The sequence below is a fragment of the Malus domestica genome, chromosome 16 (genome assembly GCF_042453785.1).
Source record: "Malus domestica chromosome 16, GDT2T_hap1".
NCBI classification, from domain to species: domain Eukaryota; kingdom Viridiplantae; phylum Streptophyta; class Magnoliopsida; order Rosales; family Rosaceae; genus Malus; species Malus domestica.
In genome coordinates this window covers 1,908,266-1,924,189 of record NC_091676.1, presented here as the reverse complement: position 1 = coordinate 1,924,189, position 15,924 = coordinate 1,908,266, and the positions used below count along the sequence as shown (strand labels likewise).

Sequence of the window (15,924 nt, the reverse complement as noted above, 5' to 3'; positions counted from 1 at the left end):
ATTAATTAGCTTAGTCACAATTATCTCTCGTTGGAATGATCAAACATCATGTTTTGTTTAATGAAATTAATCATGTTAAGTATTTTTATGATATTATATTCAATTTTTAAAAAATTCTTGAGTAAACGTCCAGACGCTTTAGATTACAAACACATGTTATGCATTTGATCTCTTCCATCAATACATTTAGTTGTAAATATGATTAGGTAAATTGAGGATTGGCACTGGAAGTGAGAGAAACAGAAAAGTGATAAGAAAGAAGATGAAGATGACGATATTATACTCGTTTTCTTTTGTCTTAAGGTGCATGATTTGAGTATGTTTTGACGTTTTGTAACCACCAATTTGTATATTACATCACTTGTTTTGCTTATCTTTTCACAACAGGACAGAAAATATCATTAATTTTACAGTCGGCAGGTCCATGGAAACTTCACGATTCCTAGTTAATTATCCTCCTCTGGCTCCTTCCTTTCACCTTTGTCTTCATTTCAAATTTTTAAATACGGTGAAGGACCCTCATTATCATTAACAGTTTATTTAAGAAATATTTTTAAATGATTAAAAGCGTTTTTAGAAAAAAAAATATTTAACTAATAGACGGAGAACTGGTTATTAGTAGGCTGCCTAGGGATAAATGTGGTCTGATTTCTTTAGCGTGATTCTTTTTAGCTCTTTAATTGGAAATTATATTTATCAATTTTACGGTCTAATATAAGACATGGTACTTAGCTGGAGATGATCTTACAACCATGAATCAAACGCAATAAGTATAATCCAATATCTATTAGGGTAATAGGTAGGCTTAATTCATGGTAGGGGCCTTATGTTTGGTATTTACTATTTAGAGTCAAAAGTAGAGACAGATGGGAGTATGGAGTATATCTATCTCCCCTACGACATTCCAACCCACACAACCTTTTAAGCACCAGATTCCAACTTTTCATCACTTGTTTCTTCAGGGACCTGATTGAAACAATTAAAAAAACTACATTGACCAAAATTGAAATCTGAGTCAAACTATTCGCGCAAAACACGGTTTTGCCCTAACATATGGTGCACTTGCCGTGCACGTAACTCTCCCATCAACAAAAGGAACGGAACTCTAACTTACAACCGAATCTAAACAACTGAGTACTTCACTGAAACAATTGAAGTTAGGAGTCAAACTAGTTAGTGACTTTTCTGAGTGTTTCATACAACAACGATAACAAAAAAGTATTATTTCACTACTTGGAGTTGACTGTGTGAATTCTAGAATGCCGAATGTTTCATGGGCATGAAAAATATCAAGGAGAAATCTCAAGATGAGATATCCGGGATTTTATCCACCAATCCGTAAAGATGGGTCAAGTTTCTCCAACTTTTCATGCCACAATTTTTATACAAGCGATGATGAAGAAGATGGATTAATCAAATTCGAGACATCAAATTTAAGAGCGAATGCACTCATTAATCCATTTCAAGATGCTTGATTACATTGGAAGATGACCTGGTTTCATCACACGATGAATAAATTTAATAAAACTTTTAATTTATAAAGGTGGCAAGAGGGCCTAGGCTTCCAATTTTTCTACTCCCTCAAACAGCACAACCATATATTATTATCCCTTCGTCTGCATGGTTTGTTACAAGCTTTGCTTTCATTAAATTTCAGGCTTGCAGTGTTCATCCTGCACGGCTGAATATATTTGATCTCTTGGTGTTCATTCATGAGGCAACACCAACCGTTAGATGACCCATTCTTGAACTGCTTCCAAAGCCGACACCGCCTTTCATACCCTTCCTTGCCATCTCTCTGCCATTTTTTTGGACTCCCACTTTCTGCTTCCCTTCAGCTTTCTGACTTTTTGCCATTTTACCGCTCTCTAATAACCGATGTTTCTGCGTATAATTAGCATCCTTCTCCCTTCCTTTCGTCCTGGGGTGTTCACTTTTAGTTGCAGTATCCCGGGATAAGTTTCTGCTGCTCAGTGTAGCTGAAGAAACTGAACTAGTTTCAGAGGGATCAGCCATGATGCTGTTAGTTTCTCTCGAGGCCTCATGCAAATCAGCTGTGTTTACAGAAACGTTAGCAGTGGGAGGTTCAACCTTGCCTGCCTCTGAATGTGATGGAAATCTTGCAGCGGCTCCACTCCCTGGATTTGTTGACTTGCTTTGTACTTTAGAGAATTTGGTAGATACAACCTGAAAAATATATAGAAAATCCATGATATCGCGGTTAACGGGGCCCTTATTTTTCAAATTTCCATTTCAAAATCTTGTTCACATTCCGAAAAGAACTGTTTGGTGCAAAAAAAAAAAAACATAAAATGATAAAGCATAGCATAGATCGAACTGCCGAATAGAAAAAATTGGGTGCTATCATATAACTTTGTATCGGCTAAATTCGCGAGTTGGAGATAAGTGGACTCGAACCGCTAACATCTGCCACCGCCTCTCAGGGCCCCGACTATTTCTACCATAGAGGCCAATGATACACAATAACTCCCTCCGAACATAGCTTACAACTTTCATTAAACTGTGCTTTCTAAAAATCAACTCTTCTCAAAATCTCAAAGGGAAAAGTACTGAGTTGGAATCCCTTTCTAACCAAGGATTCTTGTGGTTCCAAAGGATCTAGCTACAAGAGAACAAGGAACGGAGAGCTTTCCCCCCTTTTCCACCCGACTCCTTGTTCTTAAAAATGCTGGTTTTAAGAATGAGTGATTGCCCTTCTTCGATCCTTACTACCCAACCTAAAAGCGGACAACTAATGCAGTCAACTTATTGAACAGGGTTCTATGGTCGGTTTGCGACCCCCGGATGCCGAAGGCGTCCTTAGGGTGATCTCGTAGTTCCTACGAGGTGGAGATGATGGGGTCGGTCCATGAATTTTTCTTCCTTTTGCCGCATTTCGCTCAAAGGGTTGAAGGGAGATAGTGCATCAAGATGTTCCTAATGGCCAACTTGATCTTCATCCCCATGGATCCCAGATGAGGGAACCCTAGAAAAGTTGCCGACTCTAACTATTGTTTATGTATGATCCATACTGGATATGACCAACTGCCCATCCTACCTCCTCTACGTTCTTGACAGCCCATCTTTGTCTCAGTAGAGTCTTTCAATGGCATGTTTCAGTCCTCTTCCCTATTACTTGGAAAAAGTGAGCCACCAGTTCAGGTACAAGATACTATCATTACCGCCTGGACAATTAGACATCCAACTCATAATCGCAACGAGCCAATTGCAAGAGCGGAGCTCTACCAACTGAGCTATATCCTCCCGAGCCAAGTGGAGCATGCATGAAGGAGTGAAATGCTTCTTCTATTCTTTTCCTTGGCGCAGCTGAGCCATCCTGGACTAGAACCAGAGACTTCACCCGTGAAGTAAATCATCACACCTACGGTCCAATCAATTGGGAGAGAATCAATAGATTCCTTTTCGGAAGCGATTCATCCTTCCCGCAGGAGTTTTAGGCAAAGTGGTGAACCATGCAACACAGTGGAACAAAAAGTCATCCTCTAATCTTGAATTTATGCTCTATTTCAAATTTGAACTCATCGATTCACTTGGAAGTTCATGCCTTTATGAATGGCAGTTATTTACCTTGCTCCCATCAGGCGCTGCATTCACAGCTACATGGTAGAAGGAAGGCATTGGTGCTGCTTTAAAGTTGAGGCTTTTGCGGAGTTGTCTCATCTCAGCTTCGGCTTTTTCCTGCAATAACATTAACCGAAACCCGTTGAGAATATTAAGAGAAGTTTCATTAGCATGCATTCAGGAAAATTCAGCAATAACATTAACCGAAACCCATCAATCATGCATCTCCCTCAGTTATATACTTTATCATCCAAATAGGAATTAGAACCGCCGTTGGCAAGTACAGCACTAGTTTGAAGGATATAATTATCTTTTCAACACATTGATGCATCCGAAAATATGAATTTGTGAAATAATTCTGTATTATATTCACATGAACGTAATCAAATGATTTCATATACCTGCTTTTTTGCTTGGATCTTATTCATCTCATCTTCCTTGGCATGCATTTTTTCTTCCATCTTTGTGAAGAACTGGATTGTATGAGCCATAAGGACAAAGGAACAAGTCAATTTCAGCATTGTAAGCCATATAAATCTGAAACCAAAATCTAAAGAAACAACAAATTCAGAGAAAGTACATGGTGGCTTGCCTCTTTCCTCCTTTCTGCTCGTTCAGAACTTTTGAAATTGAAAGTTGCAACACTTGATCTTATATTAGACTTGGTCAAATTGACTCTTTGGTGAAGCCTATACGAGAGAGGAATACAGAAGGGTGACTTCACGAAAATTTTACAGTTTGAAAGATAGAAACACTCAAAGCATTCAGTAAGAAATTCTAATAAACCTGTTTGCCGTTTGGCGTCCTCTGGACTCAGGCTTGACGGCAGGAGGTTGAGGTTCACCAAGTTTCTTACCACTAGAACAATGCAAGAAGTATGCATATGAGGTTCCATTCAGTAAAGCATCTAGGATTTCTACTTGCAATCACCAATATATACCTTCTACTTTCGTGAGCAAATTTTCCCTTCAGATTTGTAGATTCCTGCGTGTAGAATCCAAAGGCACACCGTTTTTAGAGAAACCAATATGCTTATAATATACTATGTAGAGGGTGAAGAACATCATTAAGACGATAAAATGCTTACCTCTATTTTGGAGTCCTGGGAACTGATTGTGTAGTTGGAATGGCGGTTTTTCTTCGTGTACCCTCTCTTTCTCTTGTATTAGAGTTCTTTGTACAATCTTTAGACGACTCAGAAGAAATACTTCTCTTAACCGGAGAAATGCTGGCCTTAGATTTTACTCTGGACTTGGAAATTTTGCATTCTTTTCCAGCCTTCAACTAGACAGGAAATCGAGGAATTTATAGTTAATACTGATACCAACTAAACAAAAATGAGTTAATAGAAGAACATACCTTTGAAGAAGAACTATGCAAACTTTCCACAATCGTCATGTTAACTTCATCATCTGCTGCAGTCTTGGGGTTTATCTTAACAGAATTATATGATTCATCAGCATTCACAGCATCACCATCATGATTCTCAATTACATTGTTCTCTGGTTCATCGATAATTGAAGAAAACATGTCACAACCTTTTCCAATTTGATTTGTTTCCTCGGAATTATCATCTTTAATAGCGACCAGAATATCTTCATCGTTCAACTCTGATGCCCTCTGAAGATCAGACAATGAAACTTCAGGATCTTCCTTTTCATATTCATTCACTTGACTGTCTCCGTGGTACTCTGAACCCTCGGAGCCCTCATCAAATTGAGCGCAACTGTTGTCTTCATTTCCGTCTTCAAATTCTTCTCCGTACGCATCACTCTCCAAGACACCATTTTCACAGACTTGATAACTTGTACCGCTATAGCACTCAACTAAATTTGGTTTGGGAAAACCTTTCTTCTTGAAATGAGCTTCGAAGTAAGCTTTCCGCTCAATAACTGAACCCGGTTTCAAGCATTTTTCAACCTCTTCAACATATCTGTTATGCGAGAACGACGACCACTTTTCCCAAGATAAAACTTCGTTTTCGAACCTCCCAAATGATATGGAACCAGAGTGTAAAGAGTCTGCCTGTCCATTTCGAAGAAGTAGCTGTTATAAAAGCAGATGACTACAAAACAGAATGAATCACTAAACATAATTTGTCAATTCATCCACTAGTTTGAAAATTCGTAGCAGAATGGCACATTGTGGGAGAATGGATGCATTAATATCCAATTTCGGAGCACTTCTACTGAAAGTAAATCAAAGGGATGCAAATCAGCGATCAGAAAAACAGATCAGAGTTCACTAATCACCCCGGTATGCAATTTCATCGCGCTTTTGGTACGATTTACTAATTACCATAACGTGAACATTCCATTTAATCAACCTCTAGGCGTATATTTATATCCGTCTTTGAACCTCATATCAAGCACATAAAATTAAACGGTTATCAAACGGGCCATAATCTTCCTGATTAAGCAGTTAATCTCATACTGGTGTAGAATTTAAGAAGCATTCTCACTAACAAAATTATTAAAGAGCATAAGAAGAGAAGTACCTGAAAGCTAAAACTAAAGGGCTCTTCTATCTCCCCAGACATCACTACAATCTGCCCTCAAAACCTCAAAGAAATGCCAATCTTTCAGAGACAAAATCAGAAATTAATAAGCAAGCAAAACATGGGAAGCAAGTCCATTAATTTATCCAAAACCCAAATGAGCGAGTTAAATAATTGCAAGAAAAGTTAAGAATTTACCTTAGTCAAAACCCCATATCACAGCTACAAGAAAAGCATATCAAACAGTGCTGTGGGATTGGATTCCAGAGGATGAAACAGTTGGGTTATGAAGAATGAAGGAGCTAAAATGTTAGTCGGGAATCAGAAGCAAGCGTGTTAGGAGCAAAAACACACTCACATGCATCTAGGACACAAAACCCACTTGTCTGTCTTTGTCTTTAGATCTTGGTTTCGTGTTTTTTGCGTTGCAAGATTAGATCTTGTTGTTTGGCTAACAAGCTTCCGAGGTTTCTAGAGAGAGAAAGAGTAGGAGAGAGATAGAGACATAAGACTTTTTGGTGAGTGATTGAGAGAGTGATTAGTGTAGTCATATACGAAATCAAAATGTGAAGTTGGACTTGCTTAAAATGGTTGGTTTGCATTTGCATCATCATATTATCATTGCCTTCTGACACCTCGATAACGCCTTCATATCCTCCGTTCTTTCCGTCGTTAATGCCTTCTGTTCTGCCCAGGACGATCAGCTTCCTCCAACCATACCTTCTTTTCCAACAAATATAGTCTTGTGAAAAGATTAGAACCGTTAGATTAGAAAACGTAGGAATTTAGGTATTCGGTTAAGAATCCGGGTGGGCCGACTAGTCACAAATACATTATCATACACATATGGGACGAAGTCCAAAGATGTGGAGGAGCCATGTGCAAGGGCTGTGCATGTCCCGCCGTGGCCAACATATACAAGATACCGGTCTGCAACGCCTCTCTAAACTCAATTTCTGTCCGTTTATTGAATTGTGTTCTTGTAATCCTGTCCGTTAGAAGAACACTAATAATTTTTGTTCTATTTTATTTTCTATTTTTTCCTCTGGTTTCGTCCAACAACAACAACAACAACAAAGCCTTTTCCCATTAAGTGGGGTCGGCTATATGAATCCTAGAACACCATTGCGCTCGGTTTTGTGTCATGTCCTCCGTTAGATCCAAGTACTCTAAGTCTTTTCTTAGGGTCTCTTCCAAAGTTTTCCTAGGTCTTCCTCTACCCCTTCGGCCCCGAACCTCTGTTCCGTAGTCACATCTTCGAACCGGAGCGTCAGTAGGCCTTCTTTGCACATGTCCAAACCGCCGTAACCGATTTTCTCTCATCTTTCCTTCAACTTCGGCTACTCCTACTTTACCTCGGATATCCGCATTCACAATCTTATCCTTTCTCGTGTGCCCACACATCCCACGAAGCATCCTTATCTCCGCTACACCCATTTTGTGTACGTGTTGATGCTTCACCGCCCAACATTCTGTGCCATACAACATCCCTGGCCTTATTGCCGTCCTATAAAATTTTCCCTTGAGCTTCAGTGACCTACGACGGTCACACAACACGCCGGATGCACTCTTACACTTCATCCATCCAGCTTGTATTCTATGGTTGAGACCTCTATCTAATTCTCCGTTCTCTTGCAAGATAGATCCTAGGTAGCGAAAACGGTCGCTTTTTGTGATCGTCGCTAGATTGCTCCGGTCATTAGTGTGGATAAGTATATAAATGGATATAAAGATAGGAAAGCAAACACCAGATGTACGTGGTTCACCCATATTGGCTACATCCACGAAATAAAGGAGTTCTCATTAATTGTGAAGGGTTTACACAAGTACATAGGTTCAAGCTCTCTTTTAGTAAGTACTAGTGAATGATTTAGTACAAATGACATTAGGAAATATTGTGGGAGAATGATCTCGTAATCACGAAACTTCTAAGTTCTGGAGTGTGGTATCGTCTTGACTTGCCTTATCTGTCTCGTAGGTAGATGTGGCATCTTCTCTGGAAGTACTCTTCCTCCATCCAGGGGTGGTATCTTTAACTGGTGGAGATGCACAAGGTAATGTATCAATTTCACTTGAAGCTTACTTGTAGTTTCAGGCTTGGTCAAGCGCGATACAAACCATGTAGTAGGAGTCCTCCAAGTCGTCGAGCTAGGGGATCTGCTGAAAGAGGTGACAGACAAGGTAAGCAATCAGAGCTCCAAGCAATCAGTCCCAGATCAGAACTTTGATTTCGAGTTCCGGCTGATTGTTCACATTCTCCCTATCTTGTAGGCAGCATGAAGGATAAAGAGAAGAAAAATGAGAAGAGATGATATGGGATATTTTTGCTTTTGAAGAAGTAACTTTCCACAGGCTTATTCTTGAACTAGGCTGGAGGGTTTTCTGGTTTCCTCCAGAGTATAAGGCCGACTGAAGAATTTGAGGGTCAAAACAAGTCCATCAAATCTATAGTACGTTCGACCCTGCTGATATGAGATACTTTTGCTTTTGACAGAGTAGTGGATGTATCGGCACGTGTGCTGTTACGCTTGTCTCCACATGCTTCCTTGTATCCTTCTCACTTGCCCTATATGTGTTGGAAATGTGCCCTAAAGCCAATCATGTGATGATACTTTACGGACATTTCACATGTTAAACTAATCTAGTTTTACATATAAAGGGCAAAGATTATTGTTTGAGCCGTCTCATATAAATGTTATATGCTTAAACGATAAAGTCCAAGGAATATGTGATTGGGAGAATGTAATCTAATGAAGTTAGATTCATGAGACCATTCTTTCGTAGACACATCCTAAATGTTCCTGATCATAGGATTGTCAATTGGGCATTGACAGTCCGTTAAGATCGGTACGTACTATGTCTTCTCTCAGGAAGAGTGATTAGTCTCGAGTCATTGGTGTGTGTGACATCAAGACAAGTACGTAGGTGCTCAATAGAGAATGAGTACACTGAACGTGATCAACGAAGAGTTCTCATATTCCATGTCACATAAGAACTCATGGTTGGGATAATGCAAAGTAGTCCTTTGACCTGAGGCATCACAGTTGTCTTGTGGTTAAGTCCTTGATCTTTGATTATGTCAAAGTCACCCCCTCGGGGTGTCCACGGCATCGTTGGGGTCAAGTGACTTAGCTATGGAGACAAGTGAATGCGCAACAAGGGATCTCTAACCTTCAAACAGTTGAGGGAGAATACTCTATGATATGATTTAGAATCTCTGGCCAGAGTATGAATGAGATTAGGGAATGCGTTCCAAATCACATTCAAGTAAATCATATAAGCACAAGATTCACATTGGATAGTAGACATGAACAAATAAACTATCAAACCAAACAATGTGGTCAAGAGTATTAGATTAGAGAAAGATCGTATTGCATTTGTAATCCCGAACTGAATAGGTTCTCTAACCTCTTCTGATTAGCTTGGGTAACCATGACATGCTGCTAGGCGTCAACCATGGTTTGTGGAAGCCCTAAACGTGTGTAATCACTAAAGGGAGAATTGAAAATAGTTTCAATTCACAATCAATGTAAAATGGTTTTAATCGCCCACTACCTCGCTAAAAGGAACCTAATGGATCGCACACCATAAAAGGTGGAGATTGAAGATTAAACGGAGATGAGTAAGAATGATTAAATGGTTTAATCATTTAAATTATGGCAAGGATTAATTAATATGTTAATTAATCAAACGAATAAGTTCGTTAAAGACCTCGGGATAGTTTTGGACCTTAAGGCCCAATGGGCTTCGAAAGTCAAGCCCATTGACTTAAGTTGTATGACAACTTAATGAATAAAGATTCACAAAGGCCCAAAAGCCCAAAAATCCCTAGGTAGGCCGGCCATGTTAGATGAATTAGGGTTTTGGTTCTTTAGGTCACTTATTTGAAGGGACTATATAAAGGACTTTATAGCCAAATATTCATAATGTGATTAAGGATTAAAAGGGTTTATTTTGGGGGAAAATTGGTGAGAATTGTCTCTCCATTTTCTCTCTAAAGAGGCCAACACCTTGGAGGGTACATCTAGCAATCCTACTACTCCAAGGTCACTCATTTCTTCTACAATCTAACCTTGGTGAAGAGACTTAGAGGTTCTCAATTTTGGGAACTTGGAGAACCTATTCTTCCATCCAAATCCATGGATCTAAGAAGCAAGGAATGAAGGCCCCTATCTCTCTAGGTGATTAGCCTTTGCTTATGCAAAGAGGAATCTACAAAGGTATTAATTTCAACTCACTTTGTTTTGAGTTGATTATTGGTTCACCAATCTACTAGGCTTTGAATTTCATGGTAATGTTTTGTTTTTGAGTGCATACAAGCATGATTCCGTCTTTAATTGTTAATTGCATGCTATATGATGTTGCTCAAATGAACATGTTTTTCAAAATAATTCCTTCAATATGTTCCTCAGGCAGATGCGGTATCTTCCCTGGAAGCATAAGATGTTGAAGATGAGTACTCGAGAGCAATGCCAGGTAAGTAATCAAGTAGGGGGTTCCAGGCAGTCAGTTCCTGACTGGAAGCTTGATTCCAAGTGCTGACTGATTGCTCTCTTTCTCCTTGTCTTACAGGTAAGAACAAGGCCAAAGGAAAAGACAGGGAAAAAACATGATATGGGATACTCTTGCTTTTAACCCTGATGATATGAGATATTCTTGCTCTAGTATAGCTTGTTTGCAGAGGTATTATCGGGGGGAAAGAAAGCTGAATATTTCGAAAGGCTTCTTTGGGAGTGCCCTCTCAGATATGAGGAAAGGTTGAGCATTTTTGCAGGTTTGCCTGTCTGTTAGGGATGGAGGTCAACATATATAGGAGTCTCCTTAACAACAAGTAGTAATGCTATTCCTTTACCCTGCTTGGTCATAACACGGTAGTGGGAGCTGCCAGCTTCACATGTTTTAACTCTGTCAGAGCACTTTGAAAAAGTGGTCTGTGGTATCTGGAAATCTGATGTTGCGTGTAAAGATTACAGACAAGCTTTATCCAAGGAGATTCGGCTCTTGAAGTTGGGAAAGTGGTGCCTCTTCGGTTTTCGAACAAGCAATCTTGTCGGAGATCTGGCTCTCGAGATTCGGATAACGATGCCTTTTCGATTTTTGAGAAAACAATCCTGCTAGGGGTCTGGCTCTCGAGATTCGGATAGCGGTGTCTCTTCGATTTTTGAGAAAGTAATCATGTTGGGAGTCTGGCTCTCGAGATTCGGAGGGCGGTGCCTCTTCGATTTTGGAGCAAGCAATCTTGTTGGGAGTGTTTTCTCGAATGTGAGAAAAGGTTGGGCATGTTTGCTAGTCTATCTTGCCACGAAGCACAGAGGTTGAAACACAGGGACTTTCCAATTATCCAGCAGTGGTACTGTTCCTTTACCCTTGTGGGTAATAATATGGTAGCTAGACCTTTAAAATTTATGTGTCTAAACTTTGTTAGTGCTGTTTCTTTGCTATTCTTTTACCCTTCTTGGTCAGAGCGGTGTAGTGGGAGCTGCAAGCTTCACATGTCTCAACTTTGTCAGAGAACTTTGGCAAAGTTATCTGTGGTACCCATGAGCTAATGTTGCGTGTGGGAAGTGGGTGATTGAACAGTAAGATTCATGTGCTTTCTACTTCACCAGAAATCTTCGACATAATGCCCATAATTTCCGCAAAGCTGACAGGTGCTGACAAGGCTGGAAAAGTAGGTGCCTCTTCGATTTCTGAGATCGGCCCTCGTGGTCTCTGAGCAGCCCAGCTTTTGAGAAAGCAAGCGCCTCTTCGATTTCTAAGATCGGCCTTCGTGGTATTTGAGCAGCCTAACTTTTGAGAAAGTAAACGTCTCGTGGTCTCTGAGCAGCCCAGCTTTTGAGAAAGCAAACGCCTCTTCGATTTCTGAAGCTCCGTCAAGTGCAGATTTTTATAGAGGCTGGCATTAAGTTCCAAAGCACACTTGAATCTCCACCAGTAGAAGCTTCATTATTCTTACACTTCTAAGATCTTGATTTGTCCAACCTCTTCTCTCTTCAACACCTTTGAAAATGTCTGGCCCATCCGACCGTCGTTTTGACTTGAACCTTGTTTAAGAGGCAGTCACGCCTTCTCCAGACAACATATGGCGTCCATCATTCGTCTCCCCTACTGGTCCTCTTACCGTTGGGGATTCCGTGATGAAGAATGATATGACCGCTGCGGTAGTGGCCAGGAACCTTCTCACTCCCAAAGATAACAGACTACTTTCCAAACGGTCTGATGAGTTGGTTGTTAAGGATTCTCTGGCTCTCAGTATTCAGTGTGCAGGTTCTGTGTCTAACATGGCCCAACGCCTATTTGCTCGAACCCACCAAGTTGAATCATTGGCGGCTGAAGTGATGAGTCTCAAACAGGAGATTAGAGGGCTCAAGCATGAGAATAAACAGTTGCACCGGCTCGCACATGACTATGCTACAAACATGAAGAGGAAGCTTGACCAGATGAAGGAATCTGATGGTCAGGTTTTACTTGATCATCAGAGATTTGTGGGTTTGTTCCAAAGTCATTTATTGCCTTCGTCTTCTGGGGCTGTACCGCGTAATGAAGCTCCAAATGATCAACCTCTGCTGGCTCCTCCTTCTAGGGTTCTGTCCAGTACTGAGGCTCCAAATGATCCCCCTCCAATGCCTGCTCTTTCTGGGGCTCTACCGACTGCTGAGACTTCTCCTAAGCAACCTTTGTGAAGGCTCCCTCTTGTTTGTTTATTTTGACTCATGTATATGTATATATTTGTGACTTATCGGGGATATCAATAAATAGCTTTCCTTCATTTCAACGTATTGTGTTAAATACACCAAAGCCTTCTTCGCTAAGTTCTCTGAATTTTCTTTTGTTGAAGCTTGTATGTTAAAGTTTTGTGAGTGGAGCATGTAGGTTGAGGTAGTATTCCTCTGGTTTCGTCCACTTGAAAATAATACATAGCAATTCAAAAAAGAAAAGAAAAGAATAGACACCTAACCCCAGTGAGAGTGAGCTTATATCAACCAAACATGAAATAGAGCATACATATTTTTTTCATACGATGATATTTTACTTTAAAATAAGACATAATCAGATATCAAATTCAACACAAATATTATACAAACTTGTTATTTATGGAAGTTAAATGTGAGATCTCTCGTTTCCAAAGAAAGAAAAATATAGCTAAACTATAATACAAGTTGTTATATGACATGTATAGCTTTTTAATTTTAATTTCTTTTCTTAGAAACAAAATGTTGGTGACATCGATCCATTTATATTACAAAGATGGTAAAGACAATGACAACCAAAAATTACCCATGTGGCACCATAAGATTAGAGAGAGTCAAGGGTTTTTTCCCCAGATACATTTGGTGGGAGCTAGGGACATATCAGATGGAAAAGTCTATGGCTGATCACCATAACTTTGAAGACTATATAAAAAACAAAGGGATCGATTAAGATGGTTTTGAAAATAACTTGACAACTTATATTTATATAGATCCTTTGACGAATATATATATATATATATATATATATATATTAGCTAGTACAATTGATTGATTTCACAAGTTCCTACTACACCTGTAACGATTGGTAAACGATTAAAGTAGCTAGTCAGAAATATGTGATAGTTTTGAATAGAAGGACATGTGAGATTTTTGCTCTATGCAACGTATGACTAACGCATGTGAGGAGCTCCATGTGTTTTGGATCTAAACTTTTTTAAACAAAGTGCGATTATTTAATGTTTATAACTAAATTAATAATTAGTTTGAAGTTTATGAAAAGGAGCATCTCAGGAAGGTCACATTTATATGCATATTAATTAAATAAAGGCAGCTATATATCATTATGTATATGCATGGTTACACATCAATTGAAATCAAATATGATTTTGATAGAGTAACTAGTTATGGAAATTGTAATCCAATTATATATGGTTACCTGTTGAAATTATTGGGAACTACCTATGCTTTTGGAAATAATTTGCGTGAAATAGTATTATATCACGCATGTGACCGCATTCAATGTACACCTAAAATACCTCATAAGCACGACACAAAAGTTACAAATTATTTCATAAAATAATAAGGGAATTGTTATTGGCACTTCAAAAATCTCATTCTACACTCCAAAATTTCTATATTTAGAAAGAAAAATACACTTGTGAGGAGTGTGGAATAAGATTTTTGGAGTGCTAATAACACTTCCCAATAATAAAATATGAAAAAACAATTTAATTTAACACTGATTAAGAAATCAACAAAAAAGAAATTAAAATTTTTTTTATTCTTCCTTCCAAACAACATACGACCTATTTGACATGCATGTCATGCAGCAGCAGGCTGTAGAAGGAGAAGATATCGACGACCAATCGATTCCATCACAACAGTACGTAATAATTGATTATGAATTAACTACGAATTTTTTTTTTTTAAAAAAAGGGGACAATTGGCGACAAGTCACGGTTATTCACTTCTTCCCGGAGGGGGAAGACTAACAGAGGCATTTCAGCATCCCCTTGGCCACAAGTCTAGCTTCCACACTAGTAGTGGGTTTCAAACCAGAGACTTCCAGTTTTCAGTTTTAAAGAAGTCTCGTAATCCACCTTTTACCATTGGACCACCAGCTCGTGATAATTAAGTTCTATAAAAATTGTTTTCGGAAACGTATTTGATGAAGGAAGCACTCTTCTTAACTCCCGCAGTATTGGTTTTGTCAGTTAACTCTCTCAGTGGTTTGTCAGCGAACCGAATGAGATTGTAGGCGACTCCACCGAGTCTATATGGTGCCAACGAATGGACCTACAATATAAATCGATATTCCCTTGTCTGTGTGCATCACTATTGTTGGCCCTTGGCTCCGTGCTGGGTCCATCGATGCCCCTAAGACCGGTCTGCTCCATGTCATATATATGTATTCAAGTACGTTAGTTTTATATATCCAAACGTACAATATTATTGTATTTTATATATGTGCTATATGTATATGTATATATGTACCTGGCAACGAGGACGTCGATAGTTATTGTCATTCCTACAGCAATTAATGCCAATTCTCCAATCTGCATGCATGCATGCAGTGCACATATGCATATGTATGAGCATATTAGGGATTAATTACTAACAGCTCTACTATCTGTGGCGATGCCTGAAATAACAAACATCAAGACAAAAGAGGCAATGATCTGCATGACCAAATATCGAACGTCTGATCCAACTAGTTATGTTCCAAAATATGCCGCTTGGGGCACCCAAAACAAGGCATAAAGTCCCGCTTGCAAGGATGGATCCTAACACATGCGCTGCAATATACAGAGGCAAGTACAAATTATGCAATTGAATGCATGAATATATGACAAGAATTTAATCATGATTAATTAATTAATTGGGCGGAATAGTTTTTGATTAATTAATGCGTGTTTGGGTGGAAAATGGCGGAAGATGGTGAAGGTTATGTCGGATTAAAGTGGGCACTGGAGATATGACCAATCGAATACACCATAACCATGACGATTAATCATCATGTAACTGAAATTCCTGGAACCATAACCATGACCACCGGAGATATTACCGAACTTGTACGAAAATAAGGGTTGAATTGCATGCATTTGTCAATCAGTTTTCGATTTTTATTTTAGGGTTAGGGTTTGTACCAAAATGGGTCTGGCCCATCTTACTCTGGGGCTCCGAAGAGCTTCGTTCAGTCTTTTGTGTTCTGCTTCAATTTGTTGCTAAAAATATTTGATATAATTAACAAACTCAGCCCGTGGTTTCAAACTCAATTTAACAATTTGGCTAGTATATATTTTCCATCTCGCCGGCACCACGCAGCTCACATTTTGCATGCCTTAACGCATAAAAGATATTTTGTAATTTAAT

General features: G+C 39.2%; 1 pseudogene; it reads right to left on the bottom strand.

Annotated features, from left to right (window-relative positions):
* Window positions 1-1,409: 1,409 nt before the first annotated feature.
* LOC103403213 (uncharacterized) lies at window positions 1,410-15,598 on the bottom strand (annotated as a pseudogene).
* Between the last annotated feature and the right edge of the window lie 326 nt (window positions 15,599-15,924).